Source organism: Arachis stenosperma, chromosome 9 (assembly GCF_014773155.1).
Source record: "Arachis stenosperma cultivar V10309 chromosome 9, arast.V10309.gnm1.PFL2, whole genome shotgun sequence".
NCBI classification, from domain to species: domain Eukaryota; kingdom Viridiplantae; phylum Streptophyta; class Magnoliopsida; order Fabales; family Fabaceae; genus Arachis; species Arachis stenosperma.
In genome coordinates, this window is record NC_080385.1 from 29136975 (window position 1) to 29148074 (window position 11100).

Consider the following 11100-nt stretch of genomic DNA (forward strand, 5'->3'; position numbering starts at 1 on the left):
AGGCGGATTAAACATGACACTTGATTAGATTCAAATAATAAAATAGAAATAATAGAAGGGATAGAATACTTATGCCGATTCATTAGTGAGAATTTCAGATAAGTGGATGGAGATGCTGTATGGCTCAAGGACGCCTGCTCTCCTACTGCTTCTACTCAATCCTTCTTACTCCTTTCCATGGCAAGCTTTGTTTAGGGGTTCACCATCAGTGGTGGCTACTTTCAATCCTCTCGGGAAAATGATCCTATGTGGCTGTCACTCGCACAGCTAATCGTCTGGAGGCATCACCCATGGTTGATGGCTACATCCCATCCTCGCAGTGAAAACTAATGCTCACGCACTCTGTCACAGTACGGCTAATCACTGGTTGGTTCCCGCGCCTACTGGAATAGAATCCCTTGATTCTTTTGCGTCTGTCACTAACGCCCAGCACTTGCAAGTTTGAAGCACGTCACAGTCATTCATTACCGGAATCCTACTCGGAATACCACAGACAAGGTTAGACTTTCCGGATTCCCAGGATCCTACTCGGAATACCACAGACAAGGTGAGACTTTCTGGATCCTCATAAATGCCGCCATCTATCTAGCTTATACCACGAAGATTCTGTTGGGGAATCTAAGAGATACACGTTCAAGCTCGGTTGCATGTAGAACGGAAGTGGTTGTCAATCACGCGCGTTCATAAGTGAGAATGATAATGAGGGTTATCTAACTCATCGCATTCATCATGTTCTTGGGTACGAATGAATATCTTGGAATAAGAATAAAAGAGGAATTGAATAAAGAAAATAGAACTTCATTAATACTTGAGGTACAGCAGAGCTCCACACCCTTAATCTATGGTGTGCAGAACTCCACCGTTGAAAATACATAAGTAAAGGTTCAGGCATGGCCGAATGGCCAGCCCCCTCCATGATCAAGTGACCGAATGAATAATGACTTAAAGTGGTCAAAAGATGTCTAATACAATAGATAAATGTCCTATATATACTAGACTAGCTACTAGGGTTTACATGAGTAAGTAATTGATGCATAAATCCACTTCCGGGGCCCACTTGGTGTGTGTTTGGGCTGAGCTTGATCAATCCACGAGCTGAGGCTTCTCTTGGAGTTGAACTTCGAGTTATGACGTGTTTTGGCGTTCAACTCCGGATCATGACGTTTTTCTGGCGTTTAACTCCAGACAGCAGCATGTACTTGGCGTTCAACGCCAAGTTACGTCGTCATTCCTTGAATAAAGTATGGACTATTATATATTGCTGGAAAGCCCTGGATGTCTACTTTCCAACGCCGTTGAGAGCGCGCCAATTGGAGTTCTGTAGCTCCAGAAAATTCATTTTGAGTGCAGGGAGGTCAGATTCCAACAGCATCAGCAGTCCTTTTGTCCGCCTTTTTCAGAGTTTTGCTCAAGTCCCTCAATTTCAGCCAGAATTTACCTGAAATCACAGAAAAACACACAAACTCATAGTAAAGTCCAGAAATGTGAATTTAACATAAAAACTAAGGAAAACATCCCTAAAAGTAGCTTGAACTTACTAAAAACTATCTAAAAACAATGCCAAAAAGCGTATAAATTATCCGCTCATCACAACACCAAACTTAAATTGTTGCTTGTCCCCAAGCAACTGAAAATCAAATAGGATAAAAAGAAGAGAATATACTATAAATTCCAGAATATCAATGAATATTAATTCTAATTAGATGAGCGGGACTTGTAGCTTTTTGCTTCTGAACAGTTTTGGCATCTCACTTTTTCCTTTGTAGTTTAGAGTGATTGGCGTCTCTTAGGAACTTAGAATTTTGGATAGTGTTATTGATTTTCCTAGTTAAGCATGTTGATTCTTGAACACAGCTATTTATGAGTCTTGGCCGTGGCCCTAAGCATTTTGTTTTCCAGTATTACCACCAGATACACAAATGCCACAGACACATAACTGGGTGAACCTTTTCAGATTGTGACTTAGCTTTGCTAAAGTCCCCAGTTAGTGGTGTCCAGAGCTCTTAAGCACACTCTTTTGCCTTGGATCACGACTTTAACCACTTAGTCTCAAGCTTTTTACTTGGACCTTCATGACACAAGCACATGGTTAGGGACAGCTTGATTTAGCCGCTTAGGCCTGGATTTTATTTCCTTGGGCCCTCCTATCCATTGATGCTCAAAGCCTTGGATCCTTTTTACCCTTGCCTTTTGGTTTTAAGGGCTTATTGGCTTTTTCTACTGCTCCTTCTTTTTCTATATACTCTTTTTAGCTCCCTTTTTTTTTCGCAAGCTTTTGCTATTCACTGCTTTTTCTTGCTTCAAGAATCAATTTCATGATTTTTCAGATCATCAATAACATTTCTCTTTGTTCATCATTCTTTCAAGAGCCAACAATTTTAACATTCATAAACAACAAGATCAAAAGACATATGCACTGTTCAAGCATTCATTCAGAAAACAAAAAGTATTGTCACCACATCAATATAATTAAACTAAATTCAAGGATAATTTCGAAATTCATGTACTTCTTGTTCTTTTGAATTAAAACATTTTTCATTTAAGAGAGGTGAAGGATTAATGGATTTTATTTATAGCTTTAAGGCATGGTTACATACTAATGATCATGAAATAAAGACACAAAACATAGATAAACACAATATTAAAAACCGAAAAGCAGAAAGAAATAAAGAACAAGGAATGAATTCACCTGAGTGAGGGTGGCGCCTTCTTGAAGGTCCAATGGTGCTCTTTGAGCTCCTCTATGTCTCTTCCTTGCTTCTGTTGAATGATTCCTAGTGATTTTGGTGTTCCTCCCCTTAGTTGCTTTCAATATTTGTGTGGAGGACAACTTATTCCCTGAGGTATCTCAGGGATCTCTTGATTTGCAGCCACATGTTCTACCACTGAGCTATGACGGCTTATATTTTAGTCTTTCCATCTCCCATGACTCAGAGGTGGAAGCTTTCGTCTTCCCTTTGAGGTTTCTCTGGCCTTAGGTGCCATTAATGGTAATGGAAAAGCAAAAAGCTATGCTTTTACCACACCAAACTTAAAATATTGCTCGCCCTCGAGCAAGAGAAGAAAGAAGAGAAGAAGAAGAAGAAGAAGAAAATGGAGGAGAGTGAGGGGAGATGGATTCGGCTATATGGGTGGGATTGGGTGGGAAGGAGAATATGAATTGTAAAGGTAGGTGGGGTGTATGGGGAAGAGTGGATAGATGTAGGTGGTGAAGAATGTTGGGAATTGTGACATGGGGAATAGTCATCACAAAAACTAGGATTAGGAGGTAAGGTGGGAATATGTTAGGTGGGGATCCTGTGGGGTCCACAGATCCTGAGGTGAGGATCCTGTGGGGTCCACAGATCCTGAGGTGAAAACAAATACCATTCCTTCACCATATAGGCATGTAAAATGCCTTCATGCATCATTCTGGCGTTCAAACGCCCATTGGTGCATGTTCTGGGCGTTCAACGCCCATGTAATGCATGTTTCTGGCGTTGAACGCCAGTTTCATGCTTGTTCCTGGCGTTCAGCGCCAGTTTGTCCTCTCTGTGCACCATCCTGGCGTTTAACGCCAGGTTGTTGCTTGTTTTGGGCGTTCAGCGCCAGAATGGTGCTCTGTTCTGGCGTTGAACGCCGGCCAGATGCACCTTACTGGCGTTGAACGCCAGTCTGCGCTGCCTCCAGGGTGAAAAATTTTTTCTTCTGTTTTGACTCTGTTTTTAATTTTTTGATTTTTTCGTGACTCCTCATGATCATGTACCTAATTAAACACAAAAATAACAAAGAAACAAAATAAAATAAAATTAGATAAATAAATTTGGGTTGCCTCCCAAAAGCGCTTCTTTAATGTCAATAGCTTGACAGTGGCTCTCATGGAGCCACAAGGTGATCAGGTCAATGTTAGTGTGGTCCCAACACCAAACTTAGAGTTTGGATATGGGATCTTAACACCAAACTTAGAGTTTGGTTGTGGCCTCACAACACCAAACTTAGAGTTTGACTGTGTGGGCTCTTCTTGACTCTGAACTGAGAGAAGCTCTTCATGCTTACTCTCTTTTGTCACAGAGGGATGGCCATGTGCCTTAAACACAAGGTAGTCCCCATTCAATTGAAGGACTAACTCACCTCTGTTGACATCTATCACAGCTCCTGCTGTGGCTAGGAAAGGTCTTCCTAGGATGATGCATTCATCATCTTCCTTCCTAGTGTCTAGGATTATGAAATCAGTAGGGATGTAAAGGCCTTCAACCCTTACTAGCACGTCCTCCACTATTCCATAAGCTTGTCTTATGGACTTATCTGCCAATTGTAGTGAGAACAAGGCAGGTTGTACCTCAATGATCCCCAGCTTCTCCATTACAGAGAGTGGCATAAGATTTATCCCTGACCCAAGATCACATAGAGCTTTTTCAAAGCTCATGGTGCCAATGGTGCAAGGTATTAAGAACTTGCCAGGATCTTGTTTCTTTTGAGGTAGAGTTCTCTGAATCCAAGTATCCAGTTCACTAATGAGTAAGGGAGGTTCACTTTCCCAAGTCTCATTACCAAACAGCTTGGCATTCAGCTTCATGATAGCTCCTAAATATTGAACAACTTGCTCTCCAGTCACATCTTCATTCTCTTCAGAGGATGAATATTCTTCAGAGCTCATGAATGGCAGAAGGAGATTTAAAGGAATCTCTATGGTCTCTAGATGAGCCTCAGATTCATCTGGATCCTTAATAGGAAACTCCTTCTTGCTTGAGGAACGTCCCAGGAGGTCTTCCTCACTAGGATTTTCGTCCTCCTCCTCCTTTGTGCATTCGGCCTTATTGACTATGTCAATGGCCTTGCACTCTCCTTTTGGATTTTCTTCTGTATTGCTTGGGAGAATACTGGGAGGAGTTTCAATAACTTTCTTACTCAGCTGGCCCACTTGTGCCTCCAGATTTCTAATGGAGGATCTTGTTTCATTCATGAAACTGAAAGTGGCCTTGGACAGATCAGAGACTATATTGGCTAAATTAGAATTGTTTTGTTCAGAGTTCTCTGTCTGTTGCTGAGAAGATGATGGATATGGCTTACTATTGTTCAGCCTATTGCATCCACCATTGTTAAAACCTTGTTGAGATTTTTGTTGATCCTTCCATGAGAAATTTGGATGATTTCTCCATGATGAGTTATAGGTGTTTCCATAAGGTTCACCCATGTAATTAACCTCTGCCATGGCAGGGTTCTCAGGATCATAAGCTTCTTCAGAAGCTGCCTCTCTAGTACTGTTGGATGCATGTTGCAATCCATTCAGATTTTGAGAGATCATGTTGACCTGTTGAGTCAACACTTTGTTCTGAGCCAATATGGCATTCAGAGTATCAATTTCAAGAACTCCTTTCTTCTGAGGTATCCCATTGTTCACGGAATTCCTCTCAGAAGTGTACATGAACTGGTTATTTGCAACCATGTCAATGAGCTCTTGAGCCTCTTCAGGCGTTTTCTTTAGGTGAATAGATCCACCTGCAGAATGATCCAATGACATTTTCGAAAATTCAGAGAGACCATAATAGAATATGTCCAATATGGTCCATTCTGAAAACATGTCAGATGGACATCTTTTGGTCAGCTGCTTGTATCTTTCCCAAGCTTCATAGAGGGATTCACCATCTTTTTGTTTGAAGGTTTGAACATCCACTCTCAGCTTGCTCAGCTTTTGAGGAGGAAAGAATTTATCCAAGAAGGCAGTGACCAGCTTATCCCATGAGTCCAGGCTATCCTTGGGTTGTGAATCCAACCATACTCTGGCTCTGTCTCTTACAACAAAAGGGAAAAGCATGAGTCTGTAGACTTCAGGATCAACCCCATTCGTCTTTACAGTCTCACAGATCTGCAAGAACTCAGTTAAAAACTGATAAGGATCTTCAGATGGAAGTCCATAAAACTTGCAGTTTTGTTGCATTAAAGCAACTAGCTGAGGTTTCAGCTCAAAGTTATTGGCTCCAATGGCAGGAATGGAGATGCTTCTTCCATCAAACTTGGACGTTGGCTTTGTGAAGTCACCAAGCATTCTCCTTGCATTATTATTATTTTCGGCTGCCATCTCCTTCTCTTGTTCTAATGTTTCTGAAAGGTTACCTTTAGAATAATTTAATTTAGCTTCTCTTAATTTTCTCTTCAGAGTCCTTTCAGGTTCTGGATCAATTTCAACAAGAGTGCCTTTATCCTTGTTCCTGCTCATATGAAAGAGAAGAAAACAAGAAAAGAAAGAGGAATCCTCTATGTCACAGTATAGAGATTCCTTTGTGTTAGTAGAAAAAGAAGGGGGTAGAAGAATGAAGAAGAATTCGGATTTTTAGATGAAGGGAGGTGAAGAGAAGTGTTAGTAATTAAATAATAAATAGAATAAGAAGAGAGAGAGAGGACAAATTTCGAAAATAATTTTGAAAAAGGAGTTAGTAATTTTCGAAAATTAGAGATAAAATGTAATTAAAATTAAAACATGAAACAATTAGTTAATTAAAAAGAATTTTTGAAAAAGAGATGAGATATTTTCGAAAATTAGAGAGGGAAAAGTAGTTAGTTGGTTTTGAAAAAGATAAGAAACAAACAAAAAGTTAGTTAGTTGATTGAAAAAGATTTGAAATCAAAATTTGAAAAAGATAAGAAGATAAGAAGTTAGATAAAAGATTTTGAAATCAAATTTTGAAAAAGATAAAGTTTTTGATAAGATAAAAAGATAAAAAGATTTTTAAGAAAAAGATATTTTGAAAAAGATTTAATTTTTAAAATTACTTAGCTAACAAGAAACTACAAGATAAGATTCTAGAACTTAAAGATTGAACCTTTCTTAACAAGAAAGTAACAAACTTCAAATTTTTGAACCAATCACATTAATTGTTAGCTAATTTTCGAAAATTAGATGTAAAGATAAGAAAAAGATTTTGAAAATATTTTGAAAAAGATTTTTGAAATTTTCGAAAAATAAAAAAATGAAAAAGATATGATTTTTGAAAAAGATTTTGAAAAGATAAGATTTTTAAAATTTGAAATTTTGACTTGACTTGTAAGAAACAACTAATTTTGAAAATTTTTGACCAAGTCAACCCAAAATTTCGAAAATTTGGAGGAAAATAAGGAAAAGATATTTTTTTTGATTTTTGAATTTTTTTAATTATGAGAGAGAAAAACAACAAAAATACTCAATGCATGAAATTTTTAAATCAAAACAATGAATGCATGCAAGAATGCTATGAATGTCAAGATGAACACCAAGAATACTTTGAAGATCATGATGAACATCAAGAACATATTTTTGAAAAATTTTTTATGCAAAGAAAACATGCAAGACACCAAACTTAGAAATCTTTGATGCATGGACTCTAACAAACAAAAAATGCACATGAAAAACAAGAAAAGACATAAAACAAGAAATCATCAAGATCAAACAAGAGGACTTATCAAGAACAACTTGAAGATCATGAAAAACACTATGAATGCATGGATTTTTCGAAAAAATGCAAGAAAAATTTTTAAAGCATGCAATTGACACCAAACTTAAAAATTGACTCAAGACTCAAACAAGAAACACAAAATATTTTTGATTTTTATGATTTTCTAATTTTTTTTGTATTTTTATTAATTTTTTTTCGAAAATATTCTTAAAAAAAACGAAAATAAAAGAAAAATTTTGAAAAAGATTTTGAAAAGAAAATTACCTAATCTGAGCAACAAGATGAACCGTCAGTTGTCCATACTCGAACAATCCCCGGCAACGGCGCCAAAAACTTGGTGGACGAAATTGTGATCCATGTTCTAACTATTTTGAGATGAAAGCTTCTTATGGCACTGGTTGAATCCACAACTCCGTTCAACTAACCAGCAAGTGTACTGGGTCGTCCAAGTAATAAACCTTACGTGAGTAAGGGTCGATCCCACAGAGATTGTTGGTATGAAGCAAGCTATGGTCACCTTGTAGATCTCAGTCAGGCGGATTAAACATGGCACTTGATTAGATTCAAATAATAAAATAGAAATAATAGAAGGGATAGAATACTTATGCCGATTCATTAGTGAGAATTTCAGATAAGTGGATGGAGATGCTGTATGGCTCAAGGACGCCTGCTCTCCTACTGCTTCTACTCAATCCTTCTTACTCCTTTCCATGGCAAGCTTTGTTTAGGGGTTCACCATTAGCGGTGGCTACTTTCAATCCTCTCGGGAAAATGATCCTATGCGGCTGTCACTCGCACGGCTAATCGTCTGGAGGCATCACCCATGGTTGATGGCTACATCCCATCCTCGCAGTGAAAACTAATGCTCACGCACTCTGTCACAGTACGGCTAATCACTGGTTGGTTCCCGCGCCTACTGGAATAGAATCCCTTGATTCTTTTGCGTCTGTCACTAACGCCCAGCACTTGCAAGTTTGAAGCACGTCACAGTCATTCATTACCGGAATCCTACTCGGAATACCACAGACAAGGTTAGACTTTCCGGATTCCCAGGATCCTACTCGGAATACCACAGACAAGGTGAGACTTTCCGGATCCTCATAAATGCCGCCATCTATCTAGCTTATACCACGAAGATTCTGTTGGGGAATCTAAGAGATACACGTTCAAGCTCGGTTGCATGTAGAACGGAAGTGGTTGTCAATCACGCGCGTTCATAAGTGAGAATGATAATGAGGGTTATCTAACTCATCGCATTCATCATGTTCTTGGGTACGAATGAATATCTTGGAATAAGAATAAAAGAGGAATTGAATAAAAGAAAATAGAACTTCATTAATACTTGAGGTACAGCAGAGCTCCACACCCTTAATCTATGGTGTGCAGAAACTCCACCGTTGAAAATACATAAGTAAAAGGTTCAGGCATGGCCGAATGGCCAGCCCCCTCCATGATCAAGTGACCGAATGAATAATGACTTAAAGTAGTCAAAAGATGTCTAATACAATAGATAAATGTCCTATATATACTAGACTAGCTACTAGGGTTTACATGAGTAAGTAATTGATGCATAAATCCACTTCCGGGGCCCACTTGGTGTGTGTTTGGGCTGAGCTTGATCAATCCACGAGCTGAGGCTTCTCTTGGAGTTGAACTTCGAGTTATGACGTGTTTTGGGCGTTCAACTCCGGATCATGACGTTTTTCTGGCGTTTAACTCCAGACAGCAGCATGTACTTGGCGTTCAACGCCAAGTTACGTCGTCATTCTTTGAATAAAGTATGGACTATTATATATTGTTGGAAAGCCCTGGATGTCTACTTTCCAACGCCGTTGAGAGCGCGCCAATTGTAGTTCTGTAGCTCCAGAAAATTCATTTTGAGTGTAGGGAGGTCAGATTCCAACAGCATCAGCAGTCCTTTTGTCCGCCTTTTTCAGAGTTTTGCTCAAGTCCCTCAATTTCAGCCAGAATTTACCTGAAATCACAGAAAAACACACAAACTCATAGTAAAGTCCAGAAATGTGAATTTAACATAAAAACTAAGGAAAACATCCCTAAAAGTAGCTTGAACTTACTAAAAACTATCTAAAAACAATGCCAAAAAGCGTATAAATTATCCGCTCATCAGCTGCTGCTATGCAAGCCACTGCTGAGGCTCTTGGTCAACAGATGAACAACCATGGTAATGATGGAGGTGGAGTTCAGGGCCCGATGACCTTGGCAAACTTTTTGAAGGTTAATCCGCCTAAGTTCAAGGGGACTACTAGCCCGACTGAGGCTGATACATGGTTTCAGGCTATAGAGCGAGCATTACAAGCACAAGTGGTACCTGAAGGGCAGCATGTTGAGTTTGCCACCTATATGCTCACCGGTGAAGCGTCACATTGGTGGCAAGGCATCCGATGTCTTCTGCAGCAGGGTGATGACTATATCACCTGGAATGCATTTCAAGAGGAGTTCTATAAGAAGTACTTTCCGACTTCTGCTAGGACGGCTAAGGAACTTGAATTGTTACAGCTGAAGCAGGGTACTATGTCCATATCAGAGTATACTGACAAGTTTGAGGAGCTGTTCAGGTTCTCTCGTATGTGCCTAGGGACTCCGGTGGAATATGAGGAATGGAAGTGTGTTAAGTATGAAGGAGGACTCCGGAGTGATATCTTCAGTTCAGTGGGACCAATGGAGATTAGGACTTTCTCCGAATTTGTGAACAAGTGTAGGGTTGCTGAGGAGTGTGTGAAAAGGGCAACCGCTGAGAAAGGGAGTCACAAAGGATCATTCCCACAGAACCGAGGGAAGAGCTTGGCACCTAGGGGTCCGTCTTTCAAGAGGAGAAGCTCTTTCAGGAGGCCCAACAACAACAACAATTTCCAAGGGAAGAAGTTTGGGAAGCAACCTCAGAATGAACAAGCTTGTGCCAAGTGTGGAAGTCACCATCCGGGAGTACCATGCAAGGCCGGATGGGGTTTGTGCTACAATTGTGGAAAGGCGGGGTATAAAGCCGCAAGTTGTCCTGAGAGGCAGAAACAAGGTGCTGGGAAGGCACAACAGACTGGTCGGGTGTTCACCACTTCAGCTATAGGTGCTGAGGGATCTGAGACACTCATTAGAGGTAACTGTAAAATAGCTGGTCAAACTCTAAATGCTTTATTTGATTCGGGAGCATCACATTCATTCATTGCATTTGAGAAAGCCCATGAGTTAGGCTTGAAGATTGTAACTTTAGGTTATGATCTAAGAGTGTACAATGCTACCCATGAAGCCACGGTAACTAGGCTAGGATGCCCGGAAGTTTCGTTTAGGTTCAAGCAGCGTGATTTTGTTCATAATTTGGTCTGCTTACCGATGATCGGTCTTGATCTTATCTTGGGATTGGATTGGTTATCTAAGAACCATGTCCTGCTTGATTGTTCTACAAAGTCGGTGTACTTTATGCCGGAAGATACAGAAGGGCCGGTCGTGGTGAATAATTATTACTTGAATTCGATGATGGTGAACTGTTCTGGAATCGAATGTCAGGGTATCATGTTGTTAACCGCGGGCGTTTCGGGAGATGATCAAAGGCTGGAATAGATTCCGGTTGTGTGTGAGTTTCCGGAAGTGTTTCCCGATGATATTGATGAATTTCCACCTAGCCGAGAGGTTGAGTTTGCTATTGAATTGATGCCCGGGGCGGGACCAATCTCAAGTG